At 41.0% G+C, this 25,890-nt stretch overlaps 1 pseudogene; it reads right to left on the bottom strand.

Annotated features, from left to right (window-relative positions):
• The window catches only part of LOC139373156 (ATP-binding cassette sub-family C member 4-like), a 43,356-nt pseudogene extending 20,196 nt beyond the window's left edge, over positions 1–23,160 (bottom strand).
• Positions 23,161–25,890: the final 2,730 nt, after the last annotated feature.

Raw genomic sequence — 25,890 nt, 5'->3', positions numbered from 1 at the left:
AGATGGTCATACCATAAGGATCATTTAGCTATTTGATTTTGAATTTTAGGACCCCTTTAGGTGTATATACAGTACCGGTCAAAAGTTTTAGAACACCTACTCATTCAAGGGTTTTTCTTTATTTTTACTATTTTCTACATTGTAGAATAATAGTGAAGACATCAAAACGATGAAATAACACATATGGAATCATATGGTAACCAAAAAAGTGTTAAACAAATCTAAATATATTTTAGATTTGTGACTCAACACTTGGATTCGGTCTTATGTAGCAACATTTATTTTTTATTTTATTTTTTACATTAGATAAAAGTAGACTCAGAGCTACAAAATGGTATATGATACACTGCATTTGAGGAAACAATGGGAAAGTAATTCTGCTTTGAAAGTTGATCAACTTGTAAACTCTATTGGAGAGCCCTTCTTTGTCTACACCCATTCAGCATTGTTCACACCCTCTTAAGCCTTAGCCCCACCCATCTCTTTAAAGGTTGATCCAACCATTCTGTACTAAATTGCCAGCTACTTCCAGACATCTAAGAGAGAGAGAACAGCTCACTGAATATTGCTCGCCCTATCGCCCACTGGACGCACTGGCCAATAAGTAGGATTGTTCCGAAAGCTCTGACCTCACAACTACAGTCAAGCACCCAAGCTAACTGGCTAACATTTTCTAGCTACTTCCTGACACATAATGAAAGAACACCCCACTCTGATCATTTTACTCGCCCTAGCAGAGCTGGTTAGGCTTTTTTCATGTTATCTAGAGCATTGGTAACTGTGCTGCTGGCAACAATTGTTTACTGACACTGGACATATTCAACGGGTGTTGAGCGTTCAAAAATGCATCAGTTATTCTGCGCTCTGGCACACTAAGATGAGTCTTTTGTTAAGAAATGTAGCTAGATAGCTAGCTAAGTAAACAATGAATCCCAACGCATGATGTAACGTTACTTAGCAAGCCAGCTAGCTAGAGTGGAGTGGAGGCTTTCATTAAAAACTTCTTAGGGTTGAGATCCCGCAAACGGGATCGATATGACAACAGGCAGTGAAAGTGCAGGGCACCAAATTCAAAAATGTTCCAACCGGAGAATTCCTTTGTCTGTAGAATTGCGATGGAACAGAGCTCGCTCTCACGTGAACGAGCGTCACGAGCTCAAGGCATTCTGGCAGACCTCTGACTCAATCCCCTCTCATTCAGCCCCACTTCACAATAGAAGCATCAAACAAGGTTCTAAAGACTGTTGACATCTAGTGGAAGCCTTAGGAGGTGCAACATGACCAATATCCCACTATCTTCAATAGGGAATGAGTTGAAAAACGACCAACCACTTCCTGGTTGGATTTTTTCTCAGGTTTTTGCCTGCCATATGAGTTCTGTCATACTCACAGACATCATTCAAACAGTTTTAGAAGGTTCAGAGTGTTTTCTATCCAAATATACTAATAATATGCATATATTAGCAACTGGGACTGAGTAGCAGGCAGTTTATCTGGGCACCTTATTCATCCAAGCTACTCAATACTGCCCCCAGCCATAAGAAGTTTTAAGACAGTTGGAACGGTTGGAACCAAAAATCTCCAATTTGGACTCCAGACCAAAGGACAAATTTCCACCGGTCTAAATGTCCATTGATCGTGTTTCTTGGCACAAGCATGTCTCTTCTTATTATTGGTGTCCTTTAGTAGTGGTTTCAAATCAAATCAAAGTTTATTTGTCACGTGCGCCAAATACAACCGGTGTAGACCTTACAGTAAAATGCTTACTTACAGGCTCTAACCAATAGTGCAAAAAAGGTATTAGGTGAACGGTAAGTAAAGAAATAAAAACAACAGTAAAAAGACAGTGAAAACAGTAGTGAGGCTATATACAGTAGCGAGGCTACATACAGACAGCGGTTAGTCAGGCTGATTGAGGTAGTATGTAATGTAGATATGGTTAAAGTGACTATGCATATATGATGAACAGAGAGTAGCAGTAGCGTAAAGAGGGGTTGGCGGGTGGTGGGTGGTGGGTGGCGGGACACAATGCAGATAGCCCAGTTAGCCAATGTGCGGGACATCTGGTTGGTCGGGCCAATTGAAGTAGTATGTACATATGTACATGAATGTATAGTTAAAGTGACTGTGCATATATGATAAACAGAGAGTAGCAGCAGCGTAAAAGAGGGGTTGGGGGGAACACAATGCAAAAAGTCCGGGCAGCCATTTGATTACCTGTTCAGGAGTCTTATGGCTTGGAGGTAAAAACTGTTGAGAAGTCTTTTTGTCCTAGACTTAGCACTCCAATACCGCTTGCCATGCGGTAGTAGAGAGAACAGTCTATGACTGGGGTGGCTGGGGTCTTTGACAATTTTTAGGGCCTTCCTCTGACACCACCTGGTGTAGAGGTCCTGGATGGCAAGCAGCTTAGCCGCAGTGATGTACTGAACCGTACGCACTACCCTCTGTAGTGCCTTGCGGTCGGAAGCCGAGCAATTGCCGTACCAGGCAGTGATGCAACCAGTCATGCTCTCTCTCAATGTTGCAGCTGCTGTAGAACATTTTGAGGATCTCAGGACCCATGCCAAATCTTTTTAGTTTCCTGAGGGGGAATAGGCTTTGTCGTGCCCTCTTCACGACTGTCTTGTTGTGTTTGGACCATTCTAGTTTGTTGGTGATGTGGACACCAAGGAACTTGAAGCTCTCAACCTGCACCACTACAGCTCAGGCGAGGAGAATGGGGGCGTACTGGGTCCATCTTTTCCTGTAGTCCACATTCATCTCCTTAGTCTTGGTTACGTTGAGGGATAGGTTGTTATTCTGGCACCACCCGGCCAGGTCTTTGACCTCCTCCCTAAAGGCTCTCGTCGTTGTCGGTGATCAGGCCTACCTGATCATCTGCAAACTGTGTCATCTGCAAACTTAATGATGGTGTTGGAGTCATCATGCAGTTGTGGGTGAACAGGGAGTACAGGAGGGGCCTGAGCACACACCCCTGAGGGGGTGCTTTGTTGAGGATCATCGTGGCAGATGTGTTGTTACCTACCCTTGCCACCTGGAGGCGGCCGCCAGGAAGTCCAGGATCCAGTTGCAGAGGGAGGTATTTAGTCCCAGGGTCCTTAGCTTAGTGATGAGCTTTGAGGCCATTATGGTGTTGAACGCGGAGCTGTAGTCAATAAATATCTTTCTCATGTAGGTGTTCCTTTTGTCCAGGTGGGAAAGGGCAGTGTGGAGTGCAATAGAGATTGCATCCTCTGTAGATATGTTGGGGAGGTATGCAAATTGGAGTGGGTCTAGGGTTTCTGGGATAATAGTGTTGATGTGAGCCATGACCAGCCTTTCAAAGCACTTCATTGCTACAGATGTGAGTGCTACGGGGCAATAGTCATTTAGGCAGGTAGCCTTAGTGTTCTTGGGCACAGGGACTATGGTTGTCTGCTTGAAACATGGAGGTATTACAGACTCTGTCAGGGACAGGTTGAAAATGTCAGTGAAGACACCTGCCAGTTGGTCAGTGCATGCTCGGAGTACACGTCCTGGTAATCCGTCTGGCCCTGCGGCCTTGTGAATGTTGACCTTTTTAAAGGTCTTACTCACATCGGCTACGGAGAGCGTGATCACACAGTTGTCCGGAACAGCTGATGCTCTCATGCATGCTTCAGTGTTGTGTGCTTCGAAGCGAGCATAGAAGTTATTTAGCTCATCTGGTAGGCTGGTGTCACTGGGTAGCTCGCGGCTGTGCTTCCCTTTGTTGTCCGTAATAGTCTGTAAGCCCTGCCACATCCGACGAGCATCGGAGCCAGTGTAGTACGATTCAATCTTAGTCCTGTATTGACGCTTTGCCTGTTTGATGGTTTGTCTGAGGGCATAACAGGATTTCTTAGTCCTGCTCCTTGAAAGCGGCAGCTCTAGCCTTTAGCTCAGTATGGATGTTGCCTGTAATCCATGGCTTCTGGTTGGGGTATGTACGTATGGTCACTGAGGGACAACGTCATCTATGCACTTATTGATGAAACAAGTCACTGATGTGGTGTACTCCTCAATGCCATCGGAAGAATCCAGCAACATATTCCAGTCTGTGCTATCAAAACAGTCCTGCAGCTTAGCATCTGCATCCTCTGACCACTTCCTTATTGAGCGAGTCACTGGTACTTCCTGCTTTAGTTTTTGCTTGTAAGCAGGGATCCCAGGAGGATAGAGTTATGGTCAGATTTTCCAAATGGAGGGCGAGGGAGAGCTTTGTACTTGTCTCTGTGTGTGGAGTAAAGGTGGTCTAGAGTTTCTTTTCCTCTGGTTACACATTTAACATTCTGGTAAAACGGATTTAAGTTTCCCTGCATTAAAGTCCCCGGACACTAGGAGTGCCGCCTCTGGGTGATCATTTTCCTGTTTGCTTATGGCCTTATACAGCTTGTTGAGTGCCGTCTTCGTGCCAGCATCGGTTTGTGGTGGTAAACAGACAGCTACAAAAAAATATATAGATAAACTAATTTAGTAAATAGTGTGGTCTATAGCTTATTATGAGATACTCTACCTCAGGCGAGCAAAACCTAGAGACTTCCTTAATATTAGATTTTGTGCACCAGCTGTTATTTACAAATAGGCACAGACCACGTCGTCGTCGTTCAGCCACGACTCGTGAAACACAAGATATTACAGTTTTTAATGTCTTAATTTAGTTATCCAATGATTGCACGTTGGCTAACAGGACTGATGGTCGAGGGGGATTACTCACTCGCCTACAAATTCTCAGAAGGCAGCCCGACCTCTGCCTCCCTTTTCCAACATATTTTCTTCATGCAAATGATGGGGATTTGGGCCCGTTCCTGAGAAAGAAGTATATCCTTCGCGTCGGACTCGTTAAAGAAAACATTTTCGTCCAGTTCGAGGGGAGTAATTGCTGTTCTGATGTCCAGAAGTTATTTTCGGTCATAAGTGATGATAGCATGTTAGAGAAAAATCACGTATTTACCTTTTTTGTTTAAAAATAGTAGTTAATAATTAATATTCTTAACAATAGTAAAGACATTTTCTTTGGTGCCAATGTTGTGCTTCTGAGAAAGGATGGGCGAAATAGGGCGAAATAGGCCCTTTTGCAAAAAAGACCTAACTAGCTAAAAGACCAAGTCAACCGTTTCCTTTAAAATTGCTGTTCATTTTTTCTAATCGTGTTTGTCCATTTCCCCATGTAAAAAAAACAGTTATCTATAGCTTAAACTGATAGATTTTAATGGGGATTTTTTTTATGTTCATTAGACTGACGCATGGATGCATAAATAGATTCTAACAAAGGTTTTTCACAGATAAAGAAAAATGGAAGAAGATCTACAGAATGACTATTACAGCTTTTGTGCACTTTGCTGCAGCCAAGAATATGGGAGGTAGAATGTTTTGGGAATGGGAATTCCACAAACGCCCCAGACATTCCACTAAAAGCTACCATAGAATGTAACATTCAGAGACAAAAACATGCAACTTCTCCTCATGTTGAGGCCAAAGAGAAGCAGAAAGAAGACTACAGCCAGGTCTCGTGGCTGGATAGTGTTGGCTGTTCATGGTGAGAGGGATCAGGGGACCAGACCTGTGATGTAACTGAAAGCTGTTTGTTGGCAGCTGGTGAAGTTAATGTGACTTTGCTCCCTCTGTGAGGCCCTGCTAGGGGTGCCTGGCCCTCAGCCAAATACTATAAACCACACACGCATATGTGCCTTCAGAAAGTATTCATACCACTTGACTTGACTCCACATTTTGTTGCGTTACAGCCTGAATACAAAATGGATTACAGTGATTTTATTTCTCACCCATAATGACAAAGTGAAAACATGTTTTTAGAATTTTTTGCTAATTTCTTGAAAATAAAATACAGAAATATCTAATTTACATAAGTAAATACTTTGTAGAAGCACCGTTGGCAGCAATTACAATTACAAAAGACAGAGTCTTTCTGAGTAAGTCTCTAAGAGCATTCCCCACCTGGATTTTGCAACTTTTCCTATTATTCTTACAATTTTTTTTCAAAATCTTTCAAATTTGTTGTTGATCACTGCAAGGCAACCATTTTTAGGTAGATTTAATTCCAAACAGTAGCTCGGTCACTGTCTTATTGGTAAGCAACTCCAGTGTAGATTTGGCCTTTGGTGTTTTGGTGTTTTAGGTTACTGTCTTGCTGAAAGGTAATTCATCTCCCAGTGTTTGGTGGAAAGCAGATTGAACGCGGTTTTCCTCTAGGATTTTGCTTGTGCTTAGCTCCATTCCATTTATTTTTTACCCTGAAAAACTTCCCAGTCCTTAATGATTAGAAGCATAACCATAACATGATGCAGCCATCACTATGCTTGAAAATACAGAGAGTGGTACTCAGTAACGTGTTGTATTAGATTTACAGCAACAGTCTTCGACAACTCATCCACATCGTCTCTGTAATTTACACCGTCATGCTTTGCCTTCATGGCAATCGTGTAGGCTACCTCAGGTATTTCTGTGTGGGAATTGTTGCTCATTTCAATCAAATAATTTCACTATCCATGGCATATTTTTGAATTCCTGGTTTCTGAGCTGGTAACTGTAGGCTATTCAACAAGTGGAATTATTTGTGGAAATCGATGCAAAGGGTGGACCCCGAATACTCGGACGGATCATCATTGTCCACTGTATTTCAATTTGCAGGGATAGCTACAGGCTACTTGCCCAGCCGACGCTTGTCACTGAAGTATCACTGTAGCCTACTTTTGTTTCTCATCACATGGTCTGGTGCACTAGTGCATTAATTTGGTGGATTTTTTTTATTTATGTAAAACTATGTTTTCATTGTGATTTATCATGGGGTGCTGCAGCACCCTCAGCACCCCTAGTTCCCACAGCTATGACTGGCTATAAGATCTGGATGGATCATTGTAAATGCACGTTTACTAAAATCTCCCTTAGCCCAGGGCTAAGGTGCAATATGAACGTGCCTAATATGTTGTCTTGTGTCAAACTTTATTTTTCAGGAAGTACACAGAGATATATCCTCCGCATGGACAAGGTCGCATTGGCTATATGCTGCTGGTAGTGGCTCGCAAGTATAATCCATGCTTAGCCTATTATCTGACGATATTCATTGTTACTCATTGTCACTTCATTCTTAAGTTCTGTACGCAATGCAGAGTCATTATAGCGTAGTCTTCTTTGTAGCAGATATCATGCCTGCACAAATCAAATGTTATTGTCATATATACAGGATAGACATTCAACGACATGCTTACTGGTGGCAATCTTGTTCACTCATCATAGGGCTATGCCAATTTGATCATGTCATGTTGATCTAGCGCAGTGTAGGCATTATGTATGGTTTCTGATGTATAGACCACGGGCCTACTCTTTCCCCTTAACATGTTGTGCTGTTTCCTCTTCCCTCACTATTGCTCTCTCCTCTCTATTAAGTCTATTAGAATGTATGGAACGCCATAACATCGGCACGTCTTTCATGGTCGTGCCCGGCCGGCCGTGAGCACTCCCGTACACTGGTCTACACAGGCTGATTGCTGGCGTGCTGTTCACAGCTATATGATTTGGATAGGAGTGGACTTGGAACTAAGGTGCTGCAGTAACGGCCATTACAATTATCAAGTGCCCCCTCTGCTGTCAAGGCAGGCAATATCGAACACCATTTGCTAAACAACATGCAATTTAGCTATCCTCTACAGTGAAAATGGTGCATCTATGCTGTTGGTAGTGGCTCAACGTATGGAACACTAAATAACACTGGTGTGTCATCCATGATCGTACCCTGCCGGGTATGAGAATTCCCGTCCACTGATCTACACAGACTGAGTACTGTTCAGAGCTACTTGGCTGCATAGGAGTGGACTTTACTAAGCTGAACTCAAGAGAACTTGTTGAATGGCCTCATCGACAATCCATCTCAGCAATCGTGGTCTGTAAGCTAGTCATTCCTATTTGATTTTAAGTAACCTTGCTCAAGTGAAGCTTTGCAACATTAGTAATTTGATCAATCGATTCATCAGCGACTCAAATATGTCATCAATGCTTTATGAGCTCAATAGACCTACTGCTGTCTTTAACTCTTGGCATTTTTATATAATCTCATCATAAACTAAATGTCTTCCGTTTGCTTGATATCAGCCCCAGCAATCAGTTCTCCTGGACTCCTGACTCCAATTAGCTTTTGGAAAGGTCATTAGCCTAGGGGTTCACATACTTTTTCCCAACCTACACTGTGTATGTTTAAATTATGTATTCAATATAGACAAGAAAAATACAATAATGTGTGTTATTAGTTTAAGCACACTGTTTGTCTATTGTTGTGACTAAGATGAAGATCAGATCAAATGATATGACTAATTTATGCAGAAATCCGTTTCATGTTAACCATGCATATCGTGTGGCTGGGTAGACATACACAGATGTCTCATTTCATCCAGAAACATTCCATATGATACTTTCCAATACAGCATAATTACCGGCCGCAAACTATTCAATAAAATTCCTTATGACATCCTGTCTCTGTTGTCATGTTAAGCCTGTACTCGATTGCAGGTAGCCTAGTGGTTAGAGCATTGGGCCAGTAACCGGAAGGTTGCTGGATCGAATCCCTGAGTTGCCAAGGTAAAATTCTGTCGTTCTGCCCCTGAGCAAGGCAGTTAACCCACTGTTCCCTGGGCGCTGAAGACGTGGATGTCGATTAAGGCAGCACCCCTCTGATTCAAAGGGGTTGGGTTAAATGCAGAACACACATTTCAGTTGAATACATTCAGTTGGACAACTGATTAGGTATCCCCCTTTCCCGATTGAAATGCTCTTTAAAACCCCCAAGGTCGATGTCTGCGCCCCCGCTGGAATCTAATCAACACAAAAATACCCATAAAAATCGGTCAATTTAAGCAAGAGATATCATTGGATGTGTCTCAATCTGCCTATGACGCACTTCCGCATCTGTGGTGACAGAGATAAAGCGGTGTCTGTTGGACCATGAGACATCCCGAAAATCTGTCTTTTCACAAAATCATCTGAACGGTTTGGCATACAAATGAATATGACTGCTGAGAAGATGAGAATCTCACAAACACGTACATGTTGGGGCCTCACAAGACTCATCCGAAGGTCCCCCGGTCACCAGTAGAAAAAAATTAATGGAAGTATATATGGAGACTGTTTAGTGCCAAAAATAAGGGGTGTGTGGGCAGAACGCTTTTTCAGTTCTGCCCACACAATTTCTATAGGATTAAGGTCAGGGCTTTGTGATGGCCACTTCAATACCTTGACTTTGTTGTCCTTCAGCCATTTTGCCTCCATTTTGGAAGTATCCTTGGGGTCATTGTCCAATTGGAAGACCCATTTGCGACCAAGCTTTAACTTCCTGACTGATGTCTTGAGATGTTGCTTCAATATATCCACATCATTTTCCTACCTCATGATGCCATCTATTTTGTGAAGTGCACCAGTCCCTCCTGCACCAAAGCACCCCCACAACATGATGCTGCCACCCCCGTGCTTCACGGTTGGGATGGTGTTCTTCGGCTTGCAAGCCTCCCCCTTTTCCTCCAAACATAACGATGGTCACTATGGCCAAACAGTTCTATTTTTGTTTCATCAGACGAGAGGACATTTCTCCAAAAAGTACAATCTTTGTCCCCATGTGCAGTTGTAAATCGTAGTCTGGCTTTTTATGGTGGTTTTGGAGCAGTGGCTTCTTCCTTGCTGAGCGGCCTTTCAGGTTATGTCGATATAGGACTCGTTTTACTGTGGATATAGATACTTTTGTACTTATTTCCTTCAAACAAATGCATTACATTAGCTATCAAATGTGAAGTAAACTCTGAGTAATAGGGAATGGAGACTTAACTTGAAAATGTGGAGGATACCTCTTCCTGGTTCCCCGACTTATGTTTTTTTTATACTGTGTTTTGCTTGTTCGGGTTGCTCTCCTCACAGGTTGGTGAGACGAAACTGCCAAACCTCTCAAAGGTATTATTGTGCGTCTGACTTGCAATACAAGATTTGTTCAAGTCTAAAATGTTGGTCCGTAATCGTAACATGGTGTTTGTATGTTCACAGATGAAATGTCACGTTTACGTTCATGTTTCACGCATGGCTTTTCTTACATGCTGACCAGACCGGACACGTCGTGTGCGCGAGCATCGCAAAATAAATGTAGAAATCCATGGTATTCAATTATTGCACCCACACTGCTCGCGTCTGCGTTGCCAAGGGCTAAAATAGAAGTCATTCCTATTTCTGACGCAGATCGCGCTGCAAGTCCTGCCTCTCCCATCACCTCGTTGGTTTATAGAAGCAGGTACCCACGTGCCATCTCCTCATTGGCTATACCCACGTGGGTGATTGAAAGACTAAATGTTTTGCCGGTTGTCGTGGTAATACTATGAAAGTGTAGATGCCAATCACCATATAAGTTCAAAGATGAAAAAGCCTGGAAGGAGGTGAGATGACTGGAAACGATTTGGTTGGCCGTTTTATGTGTGGATTAATTGTCGGAGTAGAGGACCTTGTGCGTTTCAGGTAAAATAAAAACTCAATGTTTATATCCCAGGACAAATTACCCAGCAACAGCAAGCTAGCTAAATAGAACAAATTAGCTAGCAAGTGCAAATTGCCATACATGTTTAATGCTTTTTGACCTGTCCCTAAATGAATGTCATTGGTTCAGAGTTTGTTTTGATATTTTAACCTGCGTGTCGTGATCGCGTTTGGTGTAGGGGGACAAAATAAATTATGCACGATGGCGCACGCGCGCAGCCGGTTTGGGTTCCGTGTTACGATCCTAACAATTTACGTATGGATTTCCTTACGATCCTAATGATACGTATGTTCAACCTATTGGCAGGTATCTGGCTCCATAAGCGCTCCTTGATGTAGCATGGGCAACATTTTCCATATCCTCAAAGGTATCTGCCGTTGCGAACGTTAATACCACTCTGTGAGGCACATCAATCTACAGGTTGAACATGGTGATATTGTAGACTTCTAAATTGATAGTGCAGTTTGTTTAGGTGATTTTACAGCTAATTAGCTACTTTACATGCTGATATTGTCTTTGATATTACTGTGTGTAGCGACATGTGCTATCTAGCTAGCTAGCTAGCCAGCCCATAGAGAGAGCATTGCATTGTGGATTTTGTAGTTGACTTGAGCTGGAACAAGTCAAGTTATAACATTAGTTTACAAACAATATTGTTCTCACATGTTAGTGTTATTTAACACTGTAAATTAAAGGAACGAGGGGTTTTGGGTGGTGAAATAAGTTACACTACACAGAATGTATTCATTTGGTGGAACGACCCATTTACTTTCTGGTCTTCGATATTCCCTTTTGAAAACAACAGGTGCAAACATGCAAAAAGTCAATACATATTTATTCTCCCATAGGGGAAATTCATGTAAAAATATAGCTGCAAAAAGCCATGGCGGAGTTCAAGCACCATGGCTCCACCATCAAGACAAAATGGACTGTACAAGGAATGCAAATGTTAAAGGGATCAATCCTATCTAGCTGGGGGACCTTGGTTTATCGTACTATTTGTGTATCTAGCTAATAGAAATAAACATATACCATTTATGTTACTACTGTAGTTTTTACCTTCGGACTTAATTGACCAGTGCTGAGAAGGGCTTTTCCCAGGCATACATTTTGATGATCCTGATTCCAGACACCACTTCATTCATGGTGCGTATTCTACTGTCTGTGAGGACAGCAGTTTTACTCCTGCAAGGAAAGGAGTTCCCTCAGTCAGTTCAGACATATCTCCTTGTGAACAAAAACTTCTGACGTTTCCTGAGTTTAATGAACCAATGGCAATGTTTACAATTAAGATAGCTCTTTCGTAGAATCAGAGAAGTCTGCATTGCTTTAGGGTTTCATAGCGCCAAATCAAAACTATTACGTCCAGCACTTGTGTCGTTGATCATGTGGACAACTTCCCAAGCAAGTGTTCACGAAGCTAACTTTTCTTCACATGTGCTTGAAGTGTTCCAAGAGGTAATCTTTACAGTCAAAACTGAAAAGGGGTTTAAAACATGGGCATCATTAATATAGGTTGACCTAAGGTACCTCTATGACATAATCATTGAAGCATAGGAAACACTCACTGAAACATGTTGCCCCCTACAGATAAGGACATAGTCAACTTCTACTAAGAACCCACTCTGACTGTAAATTCAAGTCATGTCATGTAACGTATGTAATTCACCTGAGGGAGCCGAAGAGCTTTCCAAACATGGTCTGTAGTGGCATGAGGAACAAAAGGACAGCCACGCCTGCCAGGCACGACGGGCCAATCTCATACCACAGGAGACTGATAACCACCACAGCCTGCAGAGGTGCTATCCAGAGGTAGTGCAGATTGGTGGTCACCTACAAAGACCAGTGATCCTTGGTTAATGTAGCTGTTAATGTTTCTAAGTAGTTGCATTTAGCACAACATAGATGATATGATCCTTCGAGCTGGATTCATGACCTAATACAGCGGACAACAGGCCACGCTTGTCATCATACCACTGAAGAAGCTGCATGGGCTCCCCATGTTATATACATTTATATTCTTTCAGTCTGCTTTGAGTTTAGCGTTGGACTATTGTAAACATTTGTGCTAAGCAACCATCTGCATTTTCCATTCATCCATGACTTTGTTCTCTACGTCTGGATTTAACTTATGTACTTTATTTGCCAGGACAGGATGACAAGACGGCTCAAATATTGGTGCATTCCATTCCTGTACATTTGAGGAATGGTCAATTGTTACATAAGCTAGAGCCATAACTCTTCATAAACCTATGGAATGAAGGGTGATGATGTGCTCAACCATTTCATCCAAAGTAACCGCATGTCTTCATGCACTTCCTGCTTTTACCTCATCAAACCTGTTGACATCGTTGGATAGCAAGTTCACTATTTGGCCTGTGGTTGTTCTTCCCATCGCTGCACTGCTGAGACACAGGGCCTATGGGGGAATTCAATTTACTAGTAAATTGTTCTTAAAGATTTCAATTTGTTTAATGCTGTATGCAAGTATGCAGCGTAGAATGACCTTCTTGTAGATCATGTGACACATGGCCACTCGTATCTTCATGCCGGTCCTCAGGACGTGGTAGAAGTAGAGACTTTGGAGGACGGTCAGTGCAACGGTGGACAGAGAGACACCAGCAGCGTAGCCAAAGGCCTCATACAGTGCATCCATATTATCAGGATCGTACTTCTCAAAGTATTGGATCAGCTTTCCCAAGAACACTGGCTGGATCACCTTAACCACCTCCTATTGGGGGAACAAGAGAGAGGTAGAGCGATTTCAACCTGAACTCAAATCCACTTATTTACACTGTAAAAGCTGACATATATGGAAAGATAACCCACTCACCATGTACTGTAGGTACATAGATCAAATGTTCTTTTAAAAAACAGGCAAACGTATATTTCTACATACTACAGTGAAACTAAAGATCCCCAGCACTGCGTAGGGTTTCCCATAGCACTTCACGATGGCTTTGGTGAGTTTGGGCATACGCAGTTCCTTGGCAGCCATTCGAACCTCCTTATCCCAATATCTGGAAAGATTAGCACATTGTTAAGACTATGATCAGAAAGCAGAACACAGGCCATTCATATTTTTGTAATCTCTACCTGGGACTATTTGGAGCCTAAATACACAATGGTGCTAAGTTCAGTGGTTTAGCATGAAACTCCAAATGAAGCCAGGGAAAGTCATCAATCAACGCTCAGAAAAAGAAAAAAAAAAGACAGACAATACAAGAAGGGATGTAAACAATGAAGAGGGAAAGGGCTAGGCTAGGGGATAGGGCTAGGCTAGGGGATATGGCTAAAGGATAGGCCTAGGGGATAGGGCTAGGCTAGGGGATAAGGCTAGGGGATAGGTCTGGGAGATGGGGATAGGGCTAGGCTAGAAGATAAGAGGATAGGGCTGGGGGATAAGGCTAGAGGATAGGGCTAGGCTAGGAGATACGGCTAGGCTAGAGGATAGGGCTAGGCTAGGGGATAGGGCTAGGTTAGGGGATAGGCCCAGGGGTAGGGCTAGGTCCTAGGGAGAAAAATAGAGCTGGGCCACAGTATGTCATACCTCTGTAGTTCCTCTCCCAGGCCCTGAGAAGCATCATCGGGAAGCACTTGGTACATGTCATCTTCCTCTAGCCTCCGCTTATTTCCAATACTGAATAAAGGGGTTACCCAACTGATAGAGAAGAAAAAGGAGGGGAGAGAGAGACAGAGCAGGTTAATTAACCAATGAATCAATTAACCAATGCATTAATTAACCAATGTATTAATTAGCCAGTGCAATAAGAAATGAACTAATGCAATAATTAACCAATGCAGATTGAGGAAAGAGAACTCACAAAATAGGAAGTGGATGTGTATGAGCAACATTTCATCCATGAACCCCAACGTTAAAATGCACTGTCCTAAATATTCTGCTTTATGTTTTTTATTTTTTATTAGGATATACATGTAGTAGAAGGGCCTGGTTTTTTGGAAGAATTAAACTGGCCTTGTTTGTTGGCACTGCCCTACGACAACTTGGTTGAAGAGTAACAAATTAAATGTACCTTAAATAAGTAACTTTACCTTTTAAACGAATGACTGCTTCAGGGTTCAAGTGTTAACCAATAGCTCATTTGTTTTAATTGTGTCAGCCAACTTTACGTGACATCAGCCACTCTCCCTCAGCAGTGTCACTGATATAGGAATTAGCATGGAACAAATAATATTCTATTACAGGTGGTAACTGTTGCTTGATCAATATGCATGCAAGAACAATGTTTTTACATCTAAATGCAAGGAGCACTGTGAACTTTACCCCTTTCTCAGTACCACAAACCACGCCGGCACAATTGTATAAATGTCGACAGAACACATTTAGTTCGACATGGTGGGATTCATTTGTTGGTAAAATGTATTTATGGGCAAATATTCATATAATAACCATCACATCGTAGTAAACTTAGAGTCATGCGATGATATGTTGTGTGGTCCTCCCACTACGACTCAGGAAAGCATGCAGTTTATTAAGCTACAGATTAAATCAATTATGAGGAACTTCACAGGGTGGTGAATGTGTAAGGTGATTCTCCTTTCCAATAAATCTCGAGGGTCTTATTCTGGTGACATGATGATCGATGCTTGGCTGCCGTTTGACAAATACAAATAATATTGGTTATTCATAATAATCTCATAATGTAGGTAGACTACCCACACTGCATCAGCAAGCTGTTGGTTAAAGAGCATGTGCCAAGACTAGAGCGGGCACATTTGTCGTATGACAACAGTTGTGACAAAACCATCAGTAGTGTTGATAAATGTGATGGAAACCCAATTAACTTGTATTTTTCATTCAGTACGTGGAAATTTAAAGGCAAAAGTTATTGTTATGTGCACTATGTCCTCACACACAGCCTTTTATCCGCAAAAAGTCTGTTTGATGGAAACATCTCAAGTCTAAAATGCGCAAATAGTTTTATAAAGATTTTTGAATATTCACATGGAAATCTATCGCTAATTGGATGGACACCTAACTACTGTTACCTTGTTTTTCAGCTTGAAAGAGCACTGCAACTGGTTGCCTCCTTCAAACTGAAGCAATGAGCAGTGTGGAATGGCACATTCAGATCTGGATGTGTCAAATCACAAATCTTCATCGTGCTCAAAACAACCAGTTCATCATACTGTGCATCAACACTGTGCAACATTCTCTCTGAACTCTAGTACGGCTCATGGGATAGAAGGTTAACTTTTTGACTGACCTGTCATCAGTTTGCTTGCTTTGCTCTACTGATTTTGTGGTGTTTTCTAACCCTGGAAAACACTGAATGGATAATCAGGCAGCATTGAATGGATAATCTGGGGTCTGCGGCCAGCCACACCACTTAAACTGAATAATGGGGCTGGAGAAGTGGAACCGCTCTCAAATGTAATAGATGTGGGACTATGCATGGAGTGACAGTCCATGAGATATTTTGAAGCTTTACATTGATTGTTTACAAAACTCAAAAGACAACAAAAATATAAACAAGAGCAATACAACCATATGTTGGGTTATGATAATTGAAATGAGCACGTGACAGCAGAGAATATCCAGATAGTCTCTTTAAAAAGACCACTGACACATGAAAAATTGGACAATTCCACAGAAAAACTATTGTTGAAACAGTGCATTCGGAAAGTATTCAGACCCCTTGACTTTTTTCCACATTTTGTTACGCTACAGCCTTATTCTAAAATGTATTAAAGGACCTCAATACCCCATAATGACAAAACAAAAACAGGTTTTTAGACATAAAAAAAGACATAAACAAATAAATAATGAAATATCACAAGGCTTGGACACTTTTACTGAACCCCCCTTTACTGAAGATAAAAGGGTGTATTATTAGATCAAGATAAAGTGTCGAGTCTAGGATACGCCGACGACGTGACTGTTCTTGTTCACACACAAAAAGGAATTTGACATTGTCAGAGTACTTTTGGCATTATGAGAAAGTATCTGCCGCAAGGCCAAATCAGAGGCAGTATAGACAGGAAAACCTGAAAAGAAAACTACTTGGGATATAGAGGTAAAGGAAGAAATCAAAATATTGGGATTGATTGTGTGCAATAAAGAGTTTGCAGAGAGAAATTGGGAGAAAAAGAGTTGGAAGTGAAAGAAGAAGTAAATAAATGATCAAACCGAATTACCAACTTCAAGTCAAGAATCAATATCAACAAAATGTTTAACCTATCCAAAGTGATGTTCTTGAGTACTGTATTTCCTCCCACAGAAAAGTGCGTGAAGAAATTAAACAACACGCAGCGGTCTAAGGCACTGTATCGCAGTGCTTGAGGCGTCACTACAGCGCTGGGTTCGATCCCAGGCTGACCGGGAGACCCATGAGGAGGCGCACAGTTGGCCCAGAGTCGTCCGAGTTAGAGAAGGGTTTGGCCGGCCAGGATTTCCTTTTCAGCTTTCAGTTTTCAGCTGTGCTAACATAATTGAAAAAGGCTTTTCAAATGATAAATTAGCCTTTTAAAATGATAAACTTGGATTTGCTAACACAATGTGCCATTGGAACACAGGAGTGATGGTTGCTGATAATGGGCCTCTGAACGCCTATGTATTCCGTTAAAAAACTGCAGTTTCCAGCTACAACCGTAATTTACAACATTAACCATGTCTACACTGTATTTCTGATCAATTTGAAATTTATTTTAAATGGACAAAGATGCAGCTTTTCTTTCAAAAACAAGGACAGTTCCAACTGACCCCAAACTTTTGAACGGTAGTATATATCACACACACAGTGCCTTTGGAAGAGCCCTTGACTTTTTCCACATTTTGGTAGGTTACAGCCTTATTCTAAAATTGATTAAATCATTTTTTGCCCCGCTCATCAATCTACACATTAACCCATAATAACAAAGCAAAAAAACATGTTTTTTTTGGTCATAAAAATAAATGCAAATGATAGCACATAAGTATTCAGACCCTTTACTCGGTACTCTGTTGAAGCACCTTTGGCAGTGATTACAGCCTCAAATCTTCTTGGGTATGACGCTACAAGCTTGACACACCTGTATTTGGGGAATTTCTCCCATTCTTAGGGTCGTTGTCCTGTTGGAAGGTGAACCTTCACCCCAGAGGTCCTGTGCGCTCTGGAGCAGGTTTTCATCAATGATCTCTCTGTACTTTGCTCTGTTCATCTTTGCCTCGATCCTGACTAGTCTCCCAGTCTCTGTCGCTGAAAAACATCCCCACAGCATGATGCAACCACAACCATGCTTCACCGTAGGGATGGTGCCAGGTTTTCACCAGACGTGACGATTGGCATTCAGAGAAAAGAGTTCAATCTTGGTTTCATCATACCAGAGAATCTTGTTTCTCATGGTCTGAGAGTTTTTAGTTGCCTTTTGGCAAACTCCAAGCGGGCTGTTATATGCCTTTTACTGAGGAGTGGCTTGTGTCTGGCCACTCTACCATAAAGGCCTAATTTGTGGAGTGGTGCAGAGATGGTTGTCCTTCTGGAAGGTTCTCCCATCTCCACAGAGGAACTCTAGAGCTCTGTCAGAGTGAGCATCATGTTCTTGGTCACCTCCCTAACCAAAGCCATTCTACTCAGATTGCTCAGTTTGACCGGGCGGCCAGCTCTAGGAAGAGTCTTGGGGGTTCCAAACTTCTTTCATTTAAGAATGATAGAGGCCACTGTGTTCTTGGGGAACTTCAATGCTGCAGACATGTTTTGGTACCCTTTCCCAGATCTGTTGCTTGACACAGACCAGTCTCTGTGCTCTACAGACAATTCCTTCGACCTCATGGCTTAGTTTTTGCTCTGACATGCACTGTCAACTGTGGGGCCTTATATAGACATGCGTGTGCCTTTCCAAATCATGTTCAATCAAATTAATTTACCACATGTAGACTCCAATCAAGTTGTAGAAACATCTCAAGGATGATCAATGGAAACAGGATGCACCTGAGCTTCATTTCGAGTATCATAGCAAAGGGTCTGAAAACTTATGAATATAAGGTATTTCTGTTTTTTATTTTTAAGAAATTTGCAAACATTTCAAAAAAGCTGTAGTCGCTTTGTCATTATGGGGTATTGTGTGTAGATTGATGAGGAAATATTTGTAATGTAACAAAATGTGGAAAAAGTCAAGGGGTCTGAATACTTCGCTAGGTATGCCTATGTTGGGTTTACTTACCACTATGTTCAGGCAACTGTACAAAGTTTCTACCGGTAGCTTGCAAAGTAACCATTATCAGCTAAGTGTACATCGACTCGTTTCAGGAAACTAGGCATATTTTTTAATTTTTTATTTTTAATTTTTTTATTTATTTTTATTTCACCTTTATTTAACCAGGTAGGCTAGTTGAGAACAAGTTCTCATTTGCAACTGCGACCTGGCCAAGATAAGGCATAGCAGTGTGAACAGACAGCACAGAGTTACACATGGAGTAAACAATTAACAAGTCAATAACACAGTAGAAAAAAGGGGAGTCTATATATACATTGTGTGCAAAAGGCATGAGAAGGTAGGCAAATAATTACAATTATGCAGATTAACACTGGAGTGATAAATGATCAGATGGTTATGTACAGGTAATATTGGTGTGCAAAAGAGCAGAAAAATAAATAAATAAAAACAGTATGGGGATGAGGTAGGTGAAAATGGGTGGGCTATTTACCATGGACTATGTACAGCTGCAGCGATCGGTTAGCTGCTCAGATAGCAGATGTTTGTAGTTGGTGAGGGAGATAAAAGTCTCCAACTTCAGCGATTTTTGCAATTCGTTCCAGTCACAGGCAGCAGAGAACTGGAACGAAAGGCGGCCAAATGAGGTGTTGGCTTTAGGGATGATCAGTGAGATACACCTGCTGGAGCGCGTGCTACGGATGGGTGTTGCCATCGTAACCAGTGAACTGAGATAAGGCGGAGCTTTACCTAGCATGGACTTGTAGATGACCTGGAGCCAGTGGGTCTGGCGACGAATATGTAGCGAGGGCCAGCCGACTAGAGCATACAAGTCGCAGTGGTGGGTGGTATAAGGTGCTTTAGTGACAAAACGGATGGCACTGTGATAAACTGCATCCAGTTTGCTGAGTAGAGTGTTGGAAGCAATTTTGTAGATGACATCGCCGAAGTCGAGGATCGGTAGGATAGTCAGTTTTACTAGGGTAAGTTTGGCGGCGTGAGTGAAGGAGGCTTTGTTGCGGAATAGAAAGAATATGTCGCGCGTCACTACTTCACAGGAGAGGCATTTGAACGTAAACATTTATATTTGATCAAAATGCATTTTTGACCTTCTGGAACATGTGAACATTTCATCTGCCTTAATAACAAATGTGTATGCTATCTGTAAATACAAATAAATTGTTAAATTACGAGCATAGTTGGTTTAGCCCCGGAAAAAGACCGGAACCTACCTGCTAGCCATGTCTGGCTGAGATAATGGATGGGCTGGACATGTCGAGAGATGAGTTCGGATTGGACTGCCATGTAGCACGCTTCTGTCTCTAACTTGTACTCTGTGTAGGTAATTCATTCTAATGTGTATTTTTTTAAAGATATCAAGAAGAACTGCAAAAGTGCTGCTCTCCACTTTCTGGAGGGCCGAGTTTGGAGATCAGTGGAATGCCCGGTGGAAGCAGAGTATGATAGCTAAGGAGATTGAGAAAATTCTGGCTATTGATTGCAAATATGTGGAGGGAGTCGAAAAGAGAACACACAGGCTGTTGTGTAAAACACCTTTCTCGAGATTACATCTTCAAACTAAGGGCAACCATGGCATCCGTGACAGGTTAAGAGTCCAGCTAGCTACATTTTCAGATATGACCAGTTTCAAATTTTTCAGAAAGTAGTTTTCATTGCAAGTTAAAGCGTACTCTTAGCTAGCTAGCTAACGTTAGCTGGCTGGCTCAATAGCTAATGTTACTTGTATGATCTGTGTAGTAATATTATTCATATCTTGGAGCCATTTGCATTGCTAGTGTTAGATAGCTAATAAAACATTGAAACTAGTTGGTTAGCTACCTGCAGATTCATGCAGGGCAGTAACATTATGAGTTGGGATTATGGTTCATTGTTTAGCTAGCTAGCTACGTGTCTGAACAAAAGACTGCACTATACAAGTAACCATTTCACTGTACTGTTTACACCTTCTGTGTCCTGTGCATGTGACCAATAAACTTTGATATAGTGTGTGTTTACCAGAGACGGTAATATGAGGAACAACATGACTTGCACCAAAGTCAAGTTAGGATATAAGGTTAGGCCAATGAGACAGTGTCCAAGTAAAAAAAAAAAAATCTAGTAGAATGCCTTGTTTTTATTTCATCACACTCACAACCGTAATCTATTATCTGCAATTAGCTTGCTATTAACTTGTAAATAATGATCTTGTTGTAAGCTTATTTTCCTGTAATAATTCATACAAATTAGCTAAAGTTAAGATGGTCAGCTATATGATATGGTCATTAATTGAAGCAAACCAAAACATTGTTTAGAAAGTTGTATTTAGTTGCCTGGTTTGCTACATTGACACATACTAAATTCATTTTTAAAACAGATGGGTTTATTGGTGTCATGCAGCCTGTAGTTTTTGTGTTTATACTTTTCATAATGACAATGACAAGTTTGATGTCGAACGACAATAGAATGTTCATGATGCCACTGTGATAACTGTCTACAGACATGTCGGTAAACGCAGTATAAACCAGCCTTTAGTCTTGAAATATTTGGTTGTTTAGTACACTTCTGCACTCACTCTGTTTAGCACATGGCCTCAAGTGTATCCTTAAAGAGATGGGAAGGGCTAAGGCTTACTTAAGAGGGTGTGAACTATGCTGAATGAGTGTAGACAAAGAGCTCTCCAGTAGGTGTACCAAAACATTCAAGGACCATTTTCTCAAAAGTGGGGTTACAAGTTAATCAACTTTCAAAGCATAATTACTTTTCCATTGATCCTCTGTAGTGTATGATATACAATTTTCTAGCTCTGAGTCTTTACTTCTATCCAATTTAAAAAACACAATTTCAAATTTTGCTACATAAGACCGAATCGAGCCGCTAGGTCACAAATGGGCCCCATCTACTGCTCGACAGGCAGAGCCCATAAATGATTCGGAAATTCACCTAAAACACTTGTCAGGTATAGTTCACTTTTATGTCACTCAAATATACAATTAATGGTGGCCAATAGAGAGATATCTTGAGGCTACCCTCACTTATCTGTAATTACATGATCAATTTATGTTTGCTCATCATGAAGTTATTTGCTGTACAACTCTGATGATAGAGCTAAACATGCACAATTGTTTGGCATGGAATAATTGTAAATGTGTAGTTCTAACTATTCGTAGCATATCATACATTTTTCATATTCCTAATATATTGTATGTTTGCAAATTCATAACATATCATACGAAAAGGACGATGGACATCCACAAATTAATACATCCATACGAAATGTTACATATCATACTAAATGGAGTGTATACTGTAGGATTTACATACATAATCATACAAAATGCTCTGAGACCAGGTTGCTTCAAGAGGTTAATGATACTGTATTACAATCAAATAGTTAATATCAACATTTACTTAACAATCCCTTGACTGTTGTTAATGGTTTTAGCAGGCAAATCAAATGCTCTGTAACTTATTGTGAACTTTTATTGATTTTCATAACAGCAAGCTAGGACTGATGGTTTGGTTAGCTAAACTATCAAGTCTGTTCGTTTGCTTATCAAGGCAACTACTGTAGCTAGCTTCTGGTAAACTTGCTAGCTACTTCAGTGCACATGCAGCAGCTACTATTCCTGGGATTCACATAAAACGCACAGACACGTTACAAAGTACAGAACAAGACCAACAACATAAAATATGACATTAAGTTCAATACAAAAATCCCGCAAAAATTAAATAAACGTGATATATAGGAAAGACACCAAGGGACAACAAAAACACTATTTACACACTATTCATATATACATATGTATATATACAGTAGTTAAATTATATCTTAAGACAGAGGAGAGGCGCTGTGATACATTACGTTTTTGTATCTGTTTTTTTTAAGTTAAACTTGCTTTTTGCCTGAGTAAGCAGTAACCAATGGTGCAGAGCATTCAACTCGGGGCTCTATGTGTTCTCTGGAAAATAAATGCAACTCCGTGAAAGGTCAGTTCCACTCCACTCGTTATTTTTCCATAGAACGCATAGCCAGCCCCTTGTTGATTATCCCTTACTAATCGGCTACTTTCAAAATATCGAGCTACAGTGTTAACTGTAAACAGCGTTGTATACTTACCAGAAAAACACCCGTGAAAATAAATTGGCTGTTGTTAATGGATTAAATTGCACATCTCTCTTCAGTTGTTCCATTGTTGTGTTATGACACCCAGCCAAAATGTGTAAATAAATAGACCGGTGAGGAGGAGTCTACCGTGTCCAGACGAATTCACATTCATTTTCTGTTTTCAAGGTTGTCAAACATCGTCTTAAGCTTTGTTTTACCATTGACAATTACAGATGATTTCGTAATTGTATTTCGATTTCCTAACCTTACATATAATTATGTAATCTGATTTACTTATTTCCGTCCCTGAATTGTTTGATCAAAGTTTTCGCCACCAGCTCGTTATATCGGCCATAAAAACTACAACCGGTCTGCCAAATGCGCCTAGGGTTGCCAGGTGTTCCTGAATTTACAGCCCAATGACTACTTAAAACCCACACACAAGGCCTGAAAACTAGCCCATTTTTTTTTTCGCAGCAAGAGAGGAGTTGCCACATCTAACCAATAAACAATTTTTCCATAACGTTATTGAGTCAATTAAGAAGGAATCTCAATTTAACTTCTAATGACCTAAGCAAAATTCGGGTTTCCATCAAATGACTAATTATTGCGAGAAAATGTGACTAATAAATTAATTTGAATATGTCACAAGAGAAAATATAATTTGCCATTATTAAACTTTAAAATGCGAATGTGACTTTATTATGTGCCAGATGTTAAGACTGCAAACCATTATAATTGGCCTATCTGCAAAATAATTTCAATAGGCATAGTCTAGGCCTACTGACTAAAATCTGGGTTTATTGTTGTAATCCAATTTCGTCATGGTTCGGTTAGTTGGATGCAGGCATCGCCTTACAAAATGATATGACACAAAATCATTTTGGGCTATTAGCCCATACAAACGCATTGAATAGCAGATTCACTACATGAAACAAGAGATCGTCCCAAAATAAAGTGTCTGTCTGCAATTGCAATAGAACTGTGACCATAATCATAATTGATAACTTCCCATTTCCTGAACTAAACATGTCCATTAATATTTGCATAACAACACAAGGTTACAAAAACAAACTGAAGTTATAGGCTATTTACTAAACCGTTTTCCAGCTCCAGGTGGCACAAATTTGCAATGACTCCAGATATAATAATTTCCACATATGTATTGTATAAAATGGTAGGCTAGCCTAAATATGCATATAAATAAATAGCCTAATTGATGGCCAACAGATGCAAATGTATAATTCTCCACATTTAATGTCAGTTTCATTCTGGACTTTTCCTCATAACAGAAAAACGCGAGGTACTGGCGCAGCGCTTGAGATCCAAGAACTGAGCATGTGTAAAACCCTTCCCTTGATCATTTTTATTTTATTTTTTACATGTAACCTTTATTTAACTAGGCAAGTCAGTTAAGAACAAATTCTTATTTACACTGATGGCCTACCCCGGCCAAACCTTGTCGACGCTGGGCTAATTGTGCACCTCACACCTCTCACTCAGCTGTCTCAACACACACACAGACACTCCTCCGTCCTTCCCCACCACTCCCACACACTCAAAAACAGGCTGCCTCACTGCCTGATAGTCAGCAGCAGCAGGTCACGGTGAAATATATATTTGTATGAAATTGCCGTGGCGGCCGCGTGCAATTTAGAAGCAGCCCAAATGCCAATACATTTTCACCCGCGACATATTTTTTGAAAGTACCCCAATGTGTTCAAAAACAGCAGACATGGCAACCCTGTGTGCACCCAGTTGCCGCACATGCACAGCAGGCCCAAGCTCGTTATCCCACTGAGGTCTAATAAAAAAATCTAAATCAAATGTATTGGTCACATGCACGTGTTTAGCCGATGTTGTTGCGGGTCTAGCGAAATTATTGTGTTTCTAGCTCCGACAACATATACCCAAAATACACATACATCTAAGTAAGGAATGGATTAAGAATATATATACATATACACTACCATTCAAAAGTTTGGGGTCACTTAGAAATGTCCTTGTTTATGAAAGAAAAATGATTGTTTTGTCCATTAAAATAACATCAAATTGATCAGAAATACAGTGTAGACATTGTTAAGGTTGTAAATGACTATTGTAGCTGGAAATGGCTGATTGTTTATGGAACATCTATAGAGGCCCATTATCAGCAACCACCCCTCCTGTGTCCCAATGGTCCGTTGAATAAGCTAATACAAGTTGTTCATTTTAAAAGACTAATTGATCATTATGAAACCCTTTTGCAAGTATGTCAGCACAGCTAAACACTGAATCCATTTCAAATCAGCCATTTCCAGCTATAATAGTCATTACATTAACAATGTTTTTACTCTATTTCTGATCAATTTGGTGTTATTTTAATGGACAAAAAAATAGATTTTCTCTCAAAAACAATGACATTTCTAAGTGACCCCAAACTTTTGAATGGTAGTGTATGTCAGAGTGGCATTGGACTAAGATACAGTGGCATAGTATAGAATAAATACAGTATATACATATGAGATGGGCGATGCAATATTTACACACAATTAAAGTGACTAAGATACCGTAGAATAGTATAGAGTACAGTTCATACATATGAGATGAGTAATGCAAGACATGGAGACATTATTAAAATGGCTAGTGTTTCATATCCTTACAGTGGCCAGTGATTCCTAATCTATGTCTATAGGCAGCTGCCTCTGATGTGCTAGTGATGGCTGTTTAGCAGTCTGATGGCCTTGAGATAGAAGCTGTTTTGCAGTCTCTCGGTCCCAGCTTTGATGCACCTGTACTGACCTCGCCTTCTGGATGATAGCGGGGTGAACAGGCAGTGGCTCGGGTGGTTGATGTCCTTGATGAACTTTTTGGCCTACCTATGGCATCGGGTGGTGCAGGTGTCCAGGAGGGCGGGAAGTTTGCCCCCGGTAATGCGTTGGGCAGACCTCGCCACCCTCTGGAGAGCTTTGCGGTTGTGGGCGGTGCAGTTGCAGTTGCCGTACCAGGTGGTGATACAGCCCGACAGGATGCTCTCAATTGTGCATCTGTAAAAGTTTGTGAGCGTCTTAGGTGTTAAGACACATTTCTTTAGCCTCCTGAGGTTGAAGAGACACTTCAAGAGACACTCCTT

Source organism: Oncorhynchus clarkii, chromosome 18, assembly GCF_045791955.1.
Source record: "Oncorhynchus clarkii lewisi isolate Uvic-CL-2024 chromosome 18, UVic_Ocla_1.0, whole genome shotgun sequence".
NCBI lineage: Eukaryota > Metazoa > Chordata > Actinopteri > Salmoniformes > Salmonidae > Oncorhynchus > Oncorhynchus clarkii.
Note: the sequence above shows the minus strand (reverse complement) of the source record. Positions and strands in the feature narration are given on the sequence as shown.